A 12,100-nucleotide genomic window follows, 5' to 3' on the forward strand; every position below is an offset into this window, starting at 1 on the left:
ATGCATGGGAGATATTTAGTATTCACCTATGGACAGCGAAGCTAAATATTCAGGACTTAGCTTACAATCTTTAATAATTGCTTGAATTTCCAACTGATGGGTGGTGCTGGTGGTCTTGGTTCTATGCCAGTTCTCTTATGTTAATTCATTGTGCTTGGTGCTTGGGGCAGAGTATACGGGGTACTCTAGGGTGAGGATAGTTAAGCTTTTCCATCTCTCATGCTTACTTTGAGGGGCGGAGCTGGCGGTTGCCAAGAACAAGGGATCCCTGCTCATGTGGAGGCCCATTAACAAATACTATCATAATTGATCTGTGGCTGGAGTGGATTTCCTTCCTTGTTCATTAGGTCAGAACCAAAAGGTGCCGGGCCAGGTTGGGAACCTGGCTGTTGGTGACCCTGGCCCAGGTATGGCTGGCCCAATCTGGGTGTGGGGGGAGCGGTGACTCAATCTCTGGGATGAAGTCCTCTGCATACATGTACTGGGTTCTAGTTGGGGTATGTTGCAGGAGGCAGAGTGGGCCCATATACTCCGAGGGAGTGAATGTCCCATCGGGCTCTACTGGAGAGGTACTAGGGGGCTTGGACTTACTGATTGTTTGGTTTGGGTTGATGTACGGTAGTGGGCAGGGCTCTTGGTTAGTCTGTTCCTCTGCATTTGGGGCCCCTCTGATCCAAGGTTCCAGTTGATAACTGATGGGTGTAGAAAGTGATGGTGGGGCCCGGGATGCTTCAAGGGGGAGAAGGCAGGAGGCTCTGACAATTTTATGGGTATTGGGTCACCTTCCTTGATTTCAGTTATGTCTATAAGGGACTTGAGGCGCTCATGCTGTGGATCCTACTCTGGGAATGAGGAGCTAACCTGGCTTTCTACCTGGACCTCACAAGGGAATAGGTGTAAAGGAGGTGCAGAGTGTTCGGCCATCATATCGGGAGACAGTGGCCGGACTGGTAGGGTGCTTGAGTAGTGAGGTATACAGACTGGATCTGGGAAAGGCAGCTTCCAAAATTTCTTCAAACTCCTGAACTGTACAAGGTTTGGGGCTTTTCCTCAGGGAATCCATGGTGCGCTCATCACAGCATGGTAAGGAGTCTTTAAAGGAAACTGGAATATGACATGGAAGGCCCTGCCTCAAGAGAAGCCCATGGTCATCTGGCAGGAAGTGAGCAATTCCTGCGGTCCACGTCCTTGCATGTCGACCGACATAGAATCTTAGCCATGCAGAGGAGAGGCTTGTTTTCCTTCCTCATGAATGCGTGTTACTTGGGCGGTGGGATCCGCAAGAGTAAAGACGGCGAATCTGAAGGAGGGGGCGTCAGGGGAACCCACTTGGACAGGTTTGATGATAAGGACTCGAGCCTCGTATACTCAACAGGTTACAGGATCAAGTCAGGCAAACAGCCTACTTCAGAGGTTTGCTTGGCTGAGTGTGGAGGAGTGTGAATGAGGTGGCACTCATAGGGTTTGTCTAGCAAGATGCAGTGTGTTCCCAGAACCCTGTGGCACTCTCAAAATGTGTAAACAGGTGGCACACTAAATGTGCATAACTGTTCCAACAGTAATGTAACAGTGTCCTGAAACACTCGGCAGGATGTAAGTAATAAAGCTTCAGGTGGCACTCTCAAAGTGCATAAGCAGGGTATGATTCCAATTAGCACTCTCACCAGAACCTAAGCAAAACAGGCATACAGAGGTGCATAAGAAACAGGCTTTCAACTGGCACTCTCTCCAGTACAGTAAGCAATAAAAGCTTCCAGTTAGCACTCCCAACAGTGCGTAGGGGACACAGAAACATGCGTAAAGGAATGAAGTTCCGACATGGGAACGAACAGTGCTTTCCAAACGCTCAACAATGTGTCACTAACAGACACCGATAGGAGACTTATGACAAGGCATAAATGTCACTAAGAGAGTTGGAGATTCTCTCACGACTCTGGAAAGTGGTGTGTTGCAGCAACAATCACACACGTGTGCTATAAATTCCAAACAGGAATTGTCAGCTGTCAAAGCAGTCTTGGCTATTATTTCAAGTGGGTTCGTGCTTTCACTAATCACGGTATGATTTCAGCAAAACAATTGATTGAAGATTTACAAATAACTCTGTACGTATAAGCACAAAATAAAGTAAATATAATTGTTCTCGTAAAAGAATAGAAAGTTAGACTGGCTTGTTCAGAGATACGTTAATTGAATTTCCTGTGTATGGAAATTAATAGAACAAATATGAGTGTTCTCGCTACTCATCTACCAGTGAGCTAAATTGAAAAGGAAAATTAATTAATTTCCACTAGGTTTTTAAATGAACAGTCAAGGTCACTTATCTGTGTGCTTTAGTGGTGTGATCGACATGGTCTTGGCCTGCCACCTCGGTGGCTGCGAATTGATTCTCGGGCATTTCATAGAGGTGTGAGAGGTGTGTATTTCTGGTGATAGAAGTTCACTTTCGATGTACTTTGGAAGTCACGTAAAGCCGTTGGTCCCGTTGCTGAATAACCACTGGTTCCATGCAACGTAAAAACACCATACAAACAAAAAAACTTATCTGTCAAAACTAGGCTATGAACGAAGGTCTTCTAAACACCAGAATGAATGAACTTGGCCTGACAGTTTGGCCAGAATATCAAGGTACGAATCTCTCAGACACTACGTTTTATGCACTCTCTCGTCGCTTTTAAGATTATTAAGGAATATTAGATTTACGTTACTTTTAAAATCATACATACGGTAATTCTTATCAAATCTATAATACCAATATTGAATATATAATACTAAGTTCAAAGGATGGAATTTCTAAGACACGTTCAGGAGGAATAAATTATTTCCAAAATTTTTGAATTGGCTACTGTAGCAATGTGAGGGGGTGGATCCGTCTGAGCAAGCTACCATGTAGGGGGTTGCCAGAAATGTAATTCTTTGGTGTACAGTTATCAATTCTAAATAGGGAAATACACACCTTCCCATTAAATGAACATTACCGTTATGTCACAGCACAGAATATGCACTCATTGACACAACTGAGACATACAGTCATGTAAATAACACACTAAGTGCACTCAACAAAGTTACAGTATTAGTGGTGAATGGTAACTCAGTAGGTAGGGAGGTGATTCACGATTCCTGAAGATGTGCAGGAAGTTTAAGCACTTATTATCACACTTGAATAAAGCTAAACATTTGTAATGACACTTTATTAAAATGCAACATACAAGGTAATCTAACCATTGTATGCTATAGTCAACAGAGATGCCAATATAAGATTGCCATAAAATACAGAGTAAGAACTCAAGTTTTAGCCAGTCAAAACTTATCTACTAATCAACCGAGTGATCCAGTGTTACTTTTATGATTGCAAATTAATCTCACTGCTTGCACCGGAGTTTTAAGACCCTAGATTGAGGTCGCCATTGTCACAAGGCGGGCTGGGGTGTGTGATTTTACTTGGGCAAAATCTTGGGGAACTGGCTCTGCTATAAAAATGCACTATTTTTGAAATGACAACTGACTTAAGGTGGCCAGCCACTAGTGATCAGAAACTGAAAAGTAATTACCATAAAAGGATCCAAAAATTACATTCAAAAAGTGATTGAAATCAGAATAAAATTTACAGGTGGTCTCACTGGCTCTGTGGCACTGAATCACTACTGTATATTAGGTACAATATCGAACAAATGTGCCACTGGGTTGCAAGCAAAACACTAAATCTAGTGATTAAACATGTTAAATGAATCTATAGTTTGAACCCTTAAAAATTATAATAATAGTAATAATAGTAGTGAACACAATACACTAGGTGGAGCACTGTAACCTAGGATTGCTCCTACTGGGATCTCAGGAATACTATACCAAGACTGGCACTGGCAGTAAATGTTGAGTGGCACTGTTGTACTACAGAACATGGAACACAATGGGGGAATCTACACATTGTAACATTGTAACACAGATACTAACAATGGATAAGATTATGTGACTAATCAATGTTAAATGAAAACTATGCAAAACACAAGGTATATCAAATATTAAATGAAAACTTACTGTGAAATACTGTTAGCATGACCAACACAGATTTAATAACACTTCCACAATGAATTTGCAAATATCACATTTGCACAGTCAAAATCACGTCTCTGAAGGAGTTGAGATAACAGGAGTATGGGAATAGGAGAACAGTTTGGAATAAGGAATGAGTGCAAATAGTAAGTGAAGGCTGACAAATCAACTTTAAATTCATTGCTCAGGTACTTTAAGAGTGAAACCTTTCAAGTGGGATGGCGGAGTCGGACGTCAGAGTCTGGATCCCAGACGGTGGAGTAGAAGAGGTACTAGCCTGAAATTTTCACCAAGACTTCAGAATACTGGACAGGTTGCCACGACGTTGGACTCGGGCATGATACTGCTTTGTTGGGCATACTGCATCGATAACTGGCTGGGCAAAACGCAGTTGATGGTGCACACCAGGCCATACATATACCAGGTTTCAGGAGTTGTCGGATATTTCTTGTCTGACATCTGTCAAAACTGGGGCGATGTTCTTCAGTCCTTTGATCTCTACCGCTAATCTTAGCAGGTATCTGAAATGGTCATTGAAATGCCGGCAGAGAAGGATATGGAGGAAAGAATACAAAAAGTGCTAATTGAGTTCGAGTTCAGTGGGCAGAGATACAGGTATGAGGGGATAGAGATGCAGGTGCGAAACACTGCGATAATTAAAGGCAGGATGAGAGGTCACGTCATATGGACCACACGTGTGAGGGTGTGAATTTTAACAACATTCAGAGGCTGATCCTTTCAATGACTGGTGGCCAAGCAGTATGGCGGAAAGGGGGGTGATGGTCCGTGTCTTCACTGAATTTGGGATGGTGATGTTCTTGACGAGGGTCACAACAACATCACAACACGGGTCACAACAACATCACAACAACACTGTTTTGCTTTACTTTATGCTCTACAAGAATGGGTTCCTCTATTTCCCCATGTTTCTTTCAATTTCCTTCGTGTTTCGAATTTCCCTTGTTTCAAAAGGAGAAAGAGAATTTAACAAGTATCAGAAGGACGCTTGTCACAACATATATAAATGAATTTATAAGAGGCTATTATTGCAAGTGTGCATGTTTGTGAAGGAGTGTAAAGTTATACACATGCAAAGATTTTTATGAAATTCCTATATCAAAATATTAAGGAAAAATTCCGGGGACGTAAATCTGTTCACACCAATGCCTAGTGGCAGGAAATCATGCCACGTTTAAAGATTTTCGTTCCTGCCTACTTTCAAAATAATGTTACAGCATTAACTATTGTATTATTCAAGAGGTTCATCCTTAAACCATTGAATTCAACTGTATTTTTTATGTAAAGTGCATATAGTGAAGAGAAGACTTACATTTGTTAGGAGGTGGTGACGGTATTGATTCTGACCTCTTCATTCACTAAAGTTTAAAATAACACTAGGCTCATATTTGGAGTCCTACGAGAATATGGCTTAGTATGCAACAAGATTAGATATGTTTGTTAATATCTTAATTGCTAGTTCCCCTGAACTTCTTAAGTAATTTGTAAAAACTTTTTTAAATTTGGTACAATTTCTTGCCGCTTGGCATTAATGGGTTAACAATTGGCTAGGTCATAGAATCAATAAGATTATGCATGTATAATGATAAATTTATTTTCAATGGGGAATTCTTTTACACAAACTTATGTTATAGCAATGGGAAACCCACTTTCACATGTTCTTATAAATTTATATATGGGATTTTTTTTACGCTTTCACAACCCCAAGATCTTCCATTTTCCTGTAACATGGTACCGTTAATTTGACGATATTTTAGTCTCATACCCAAAGATTTGTATGTAAATAACATATTGGCTCAACTAAATGATCAAGTCCCTTCTATTAAATTTACATTCTAGTTAGAGAAACAGGAATATTTACTTTTTCTGGACTTTATTAAATGGGACCCTTTTAATTGTATATTTAGTATTAATAGGAAGAAGACAAATAATTTGACATATGACATATGTACACTATTATTCAGGCAATCATATAATATAAAACTCAGTTTTTCATCAGTGTTTCATCAAGCCTTCTGAATACTCAGTCCTGAGTTCTTAGATTAAGACTAAAAACATCAGAAAAATAGGAAGCGATCTACGATATCCAACCAACATTATAGCTATTTGTTACAGTACAGCTATAAAGACCTATGGAAAATCGGAAAAAGAAAGAAGTGTCTTCAAACACCCTTTTTTTGCCATATGGAATTCGAAGCTGTAAAACCTTTTTTAAATTTGTTTAATACAGATGTATCCTTTACGTACAATATGAAAAATATGCATATAAAACATAACCCCCGAAAAGAAAGTAATATTTTATACAAAGCTCCTTGTATGGATTGTGATTTATTTTACTTATGTCAGACCAGTAAAGAATTAAAAATGCTAGATTAAAAAAGCCCAGATATTCAGTAAGATCAGGTCAGACTAACAATGCTCTATTTTTTCATGTATGTGAGAAGTCCCACAGAATAAATTGGACACAAAACAATGTAATATTACCGAGTAATGAAATTATTTCCAGGAACTTGCTGGAATATGTTATGATTCAGCGACCTGGGAGAATAATTTTTAATCTAAGCCCAGGATTATTTTCGTTTGACCCAGAAACCAAACAGATGTTCCAGAAGGATTTGAAAGACAAAATAAAGAGGATTACCGATAGGTAGATTTCGATGTTAATCTGTTGACCGTTCTGTGATCTCACAAACTTTTTGTTTTCCCTCAGGACTTATACCCACCTTATATAAAGGCCCTGGTCGCTGTATTTCTTTAGTTGCTGTGACCATGTCTTTGTAATAAGACGAAAGTACTTATCATCTCATCGTTTCACTCTTTCCTTCGTGGCTATAACTTTGTTCGTATAATCATAAATTTTTACCTTTTTTTATGTAAAGGCAAACATTATAGTCTATGTATATATATATATATATATATATATATATATATATATATATATATATATATATATATATATGCATATATCATACATACATACATACATACATACATACACTTATACATTAAATATACACACACACTATTAATATATATATATATATATATATATATATATATATATATATATATATATATATATATATATATATATATATATATAAATATTTGAAGCCATAAATCCCCCTCATATTGAATTAGCTATCTCTTGACTGTTACTTAATAGAATTGGCTCCAGTAAAGGTTCGAATCCATGCTTTCTAGTTAGTTTGATGCATAGTCATTTTCAGCTATGACTCAATTCTCTTAGGGGTGTTATGATACTTAAATTATTTTTCGTGCTCTGTTATTCATCCTGATGAAAACTTTTTTTTTTTATATAAATTATATTATATTTCTGCACGCATGGAATGTTTTGGATAAGGTCTGGTGTATGTCATTAGATCAGATTAAGTATAAAACAAAATTGTCACAGAATTAGTGAGAAAATTAACATTATTGAATTAATTACTGTGGATTGGATTCAATTAACCATACAGCTCAGTTACGATGAGTTGATTCATCAAAATGCATCCCATGATCCACTTACGAAATGTCATTGTCAGTGATTTCCTGTTCTCAGTTTCATCACGATTTCGACCTTTCATCCTAATTGTTTGCTCTCTGTGAATTCATCACAATGAAGTGGTATTATTTTCCCTTAAAATGATACCAGAATTAAAATTGTAACTTGTGCAATAAATTCACTGATTGTGTACAATGTAATATATTACTTCTCATTTCTTCGGTGTCTTGAGCAGGTTATCTGAGGTCCATTAATTAAAAGGGTTAAAGAGGTTATACAAATACTATATATGCCAAGATAAGAGATTTAAAAATTTTTCCTTTACTAATTCATTGTGGTGCTAATGTCCCTTAGGTCAGGATAAAATTGTATGTAGACGGAACACACATTGATCAGGAGGCAAAATTTTGCTTACTTCTTTGATAAGGTTTGTGAATGTTAGCCAAGCTCTGATGGGATAATTCTTCATGACTTATGAAATACTAAAAAATTCCATTAGAGTAAAATTGAAATTATTTTGCAGTTACCTCTTCTATTCTGCCTCCAGTTTGCATTATTTGTAGTTGGTTCAACAATTTGCATCTATATCCCTTTAGGAAACACCTGAATAACATGAATAGTTTTTATCCCACCTGAGAAAGTAAGAAAAGGACGTCAAGAAACAGCTGTTATCTTTAAAGTCCCTTTTTAGGAACGGTGCTGTGTTGTGCTTCGACGGTTAAAGACACTCGGAGCGGAAATTGCTTGAAGCAGTTTACGCGAAGATTTCTTCATTGCACTCACAAGCTTCCAAGGAGGAAGCGAGATTTAGAGCCAGACCATGGAAACATATGATGAAACTCCTCTTATGATGAACTGAAAACACTAAGAGAAAAATGTGTCAAGCCCTTATGATGAAAAATGCTTCAGCTCTTAGCCTCACACAGTTCCAAGAATCACACACAGTTCATGAATTTACAAGCGGTTGAAAACCATTTAGAACTAACATTTGCGTGTTGAATGTTTCATAAAATTAAACTTTGATTTTTTCCTTTATCAAGATTAGTACTAAGAAGGTTTTCGTCCTGAAACAAATAAAAAAAAAATATTAACCCTCTTAGTCACTTTGTCTTGAACTAGTTTACTCTGCCCATAGCAAGATATACTACAAATGATTGCTTGTTTTGCATATTCTGTGAATTTATTATTCATGCTGTAAAACTTATCCCGATGTCACTTGAAAAGCAGTTTGCATGTACTTTATTGTGGAATTTTGAAAATTACAGGGATGAAGGATTAAGGCTTCTAAGTGATCAAAAATGTTAATATACGTAATTACAGGGATCATTCAAAAGAGGAAATGTAACAAACTTTTTGGCATGACCTCTGTAACAAATTACGTTACCACTGAAAAGGAAAGGTCCACACACCTTACAAGCAATAAACACAATCTCCTAGCTAACGATAATACCAACAGGAGGAGAGAAAGCTATAGGGGAAGGTGCGAACACACAAACATACTATGACGAAAAATTATCACAAATACACGACAGGAAAGGGCACTGAGAGAAAGAACCCTTAAATCTAGCTAAATACAATAATTCCCTACACCTAACAACAAACCAAAAAATACATACTTTCTTCATCCTAAGTAAATAATGAAGGCGGGTGATCCGATGATAAATTGATATGTTGATTCTACATACCAGCGAGGAGATAATTCCATAACCCTACGGGTCACACTCGTAGATAAATCTTTCCTGGGCTGACACACGTCAGCGAAAGCCCACCAACAGATATTTATCACGATAATAATAAAGAAATGTTAATGGTGGCTTACACTTCTTCGCAGCTGAAACGCCGGAGGACGACCTCAAGTATATATTGGAACAGACAGAGGCAAAGGCAGTGCAACAGTATGCAAAAATGATCGTCTCTTACGACCGCTGAAGACAAGACGCCTGAGCACAGGAGAAACACCAAGTCTCTCTCTCCCCTCATACGGGAGTCAATCAAGTAGCAGATACTGCCATGAATGCCTAGAGCGTCCAAGAATCCTTCAATCCTTCTGTCGGGAGGCCTTACACATATTAAAATTCCTTCGGATGCCCCGACATAGGAGAAAACTCGCACTGCCAACGGGTAACCGCTAGCCGCACCCAATCACGCTCGCAAATATGAAAAACAGAAAGAAAAAACATACAAACCGATGGGCGGGTCCAACAAAAATGGTTAACAGCAAACCACCTCCTCGTTTCTAAACGAGGTAATTAAATAATAAAGTGGAAGCCAAAACAAACAAAGACAAAAGATATTACAAAGTTACGTTAAATATCTGACAACAAAACCAAAAGCAAAGATAAATGAATTACGTTAATATAAGAAAAACAAAACTGAACAGGGCTCATAACATGAACTACTCAATCAATATTGCACCTCTTATTGCAACCACTAATATTATTATGCCGAACACCAGTTTATTGTCTTTATACAGTAAGTGCAGCTGTAAAGAAATCATTAGGTGTAGGGAATATCTCAAAATGGATGAAAAACGTTCGTGATAGATTATCTATCTGTAAACGAGAATATATACTCACAGAAACCCATGGTCAACACCGTTGGTGAAAACTTCCATTTCTATTCTGTCATTATGAAGCGATGCTAATTGGACAGCTCGAGGACAGCACAAAACCAGCTCCCAACTGGGCTATCCAAAACATCAGTCCGGCAGATGTTTGACTGAAAAACAAATACTTAGACCAAGGTCATCAGTGCTGCCTTAGTGCAAATTATTTTGACAGGTAACTTTGAGATTTCCGTAATAGTTCATGAACTCAGAATGAGACATGCGATCACCCCTCTAGCCTGTAAAGAATTAATTTAAAGGAATTAAAACATCGTGGTTCTATACACCCAGAAACCTTAGCTAGGGCCATTTTGAGCTGGGGAATACACACAACTCTGTCCACACCAGAGCAAAGGTATTAATTTTAAGATTACCTAGTTCCAATGCCTAATTGTGTTAGTGGATGAATTCAGACAAAATTATCAAGTGCTAGATTCGGTTAATATACGTTAGTATAGCAGGTGGTCATCAGATTTTAAAATCGAAAAGAATACTATATGAGAATTTTATCGTATTCGGATGTGCAACTTGAAAAACAAGAAAATTGCTGCGAAAAAGGTTGCTCTATATCTGATGAATTCCTCGTTAACAAACCGGTTGGTGAAATACGACAAAGAGCTGAATTGGAGAAAAACTATAGGTTTTTGGTGATATAATCTTTTCGTACCATATAATATTTTTTAGCGGAAATATTACAGAGGACATGGTTCAGTCTAAATTGAAGTTGAAAAATTGACTTCCACGAACGAGTGGGGTTTTATTTGTGTAGACTGAACATTCTGTCTTTTTGGACGGCGTAAATGGGGAAAAGTAAAAGGAGAAAGAGAATTTAAGGTGAGCCTTGAATAGATGAACGTAAAGATTGAAGGAGAACCAATGTACACGAGGATAACAAATGTAACACAATGCAATGGAGCATTTTAATATTACCATACGTGTTTTTCTGTTTTTCAGGTTGTCGCGAGGACTACCTGAAACTTGAAATGGAAAATTGCAATTCCTTGTACATGCATACAGAGAGAGAGAGAGAGAAGGCTTTATTTTATCTTGATTTCATATAATCACTCGAATAAGTTCGTAACGTAATCCACCAATATTAAAAAAAAAAAATAAAGAAGTACGTAAGAAATATCGCAAGCGGGAGTGAAGAATTTATGAATAAAAAAAGCTCAGGACACAGTCCTACAGAGATTTCTCATTCGTCTTTACAAATGTTGAACCTACTGCTATATACGGCAAGAGTAAGGCAGGAGGCCAACAGGGGAGAAAAACTGTGTTAGGGCAAAGGCCAAAATTGTCATGAGACAATGTGAGCCAACGACCAGCTGGAAATTAGGTTACTGGGTTTTGAAAAACCTTCATGTTGTCATAAGTGGATGCTGGGCATACTTTGTGTGTGTGAGAGAGAGAGAGAGAGAGAGAGAGAGCGAGGTGAAGAAACTTTAGAAAAGTCCCGCCCTCTCTCTGTCTCTCTCCCTCGCGCTCTCTCTATCTCTCTCTCTCTCTCTAGATGTGCAGAGTGTAGTTTGGGAGCGTGGATGCTCATCTCTCTCACTCTCACTCACTCCGTCCCTCTTACTCTTTCTCTCACGCTCCCTCTCTCTCCCTCTCTCCCAGCATCCCACCAGTCTCATCTCTACGCCAAGAGAGTGAAGACGCTTCCCGGTCGGTCCTCCAGCATTACTTCTCTATCCTGGAATAGAGGCTGCTGTCCTCCTGTTCCGAAGGGTCTACTGGAGTTCTTACAACTTAGCGAGTGTCGTTTTGGAAAGAGTTGTTCGATTCGCTTCCTCGGCGCGCAGTGAATGTGCTCATTTGTCGGTTGTGTGTGTTGGTGAGATCACCTTCAAAATTATTCAGGGGAATGTACCATGTAACGAGAAGTCTTTTCAGAGATACAGGTCGTGGAAAAGATAAAATGAGGG

General features: G+C 38.4%; 1 protein-coding gene across 14 annotated transcripts in view; it reads left to right on the forward strand.

Annotated features, from left to right (window-relative positions):
- Positions 1-12,100, forward strand: part of LOC135215250 (uncharacterized) — a 654,605-nt gene that overhangs the window by 36,857 nt on the left and 605,648 nt on the right. For 5 of the 14 annotated variants that reach the window (XM_064249769.1, XM_064249768.1, XM_064249772.1 and 2 more), the window contains exon 1: positions 11,765-12,100. This exon is cut by the window's right edge and continues 258 nt beyond it. The exons of 1 other annotated variant lie outside the window; for it this stretch is intronic. The gene's annotated coding sequence lies outside the window, so the exon portion shown is untranslated. Of the gene's footprint in view, positions 1-11,762 lie in introns of those variants that run through there. 8 more of the 14 variants (XM_064249776.1, XM_064249781.1, XM_064249773.1 and 5 more) reach the window with 5 other exon arrangements.

This window comes from Macrobrachium nipponense, chromosome 5 (assembly GCF_015104395.2).
Source record: "Macrobrachium nipponense isolate FS-2020 chromosome 5, ASM1510439v2, whole genome shotgun sequence".
In the NCBI taxonomy this organism is placed as follows: domain Eukaryota; kingdom Metazoa; phylum Arthropoda; class Malacostraca; order Decapoda; family Palaemonidae; genus Macrobrachium; species Macrobrachium nipponense.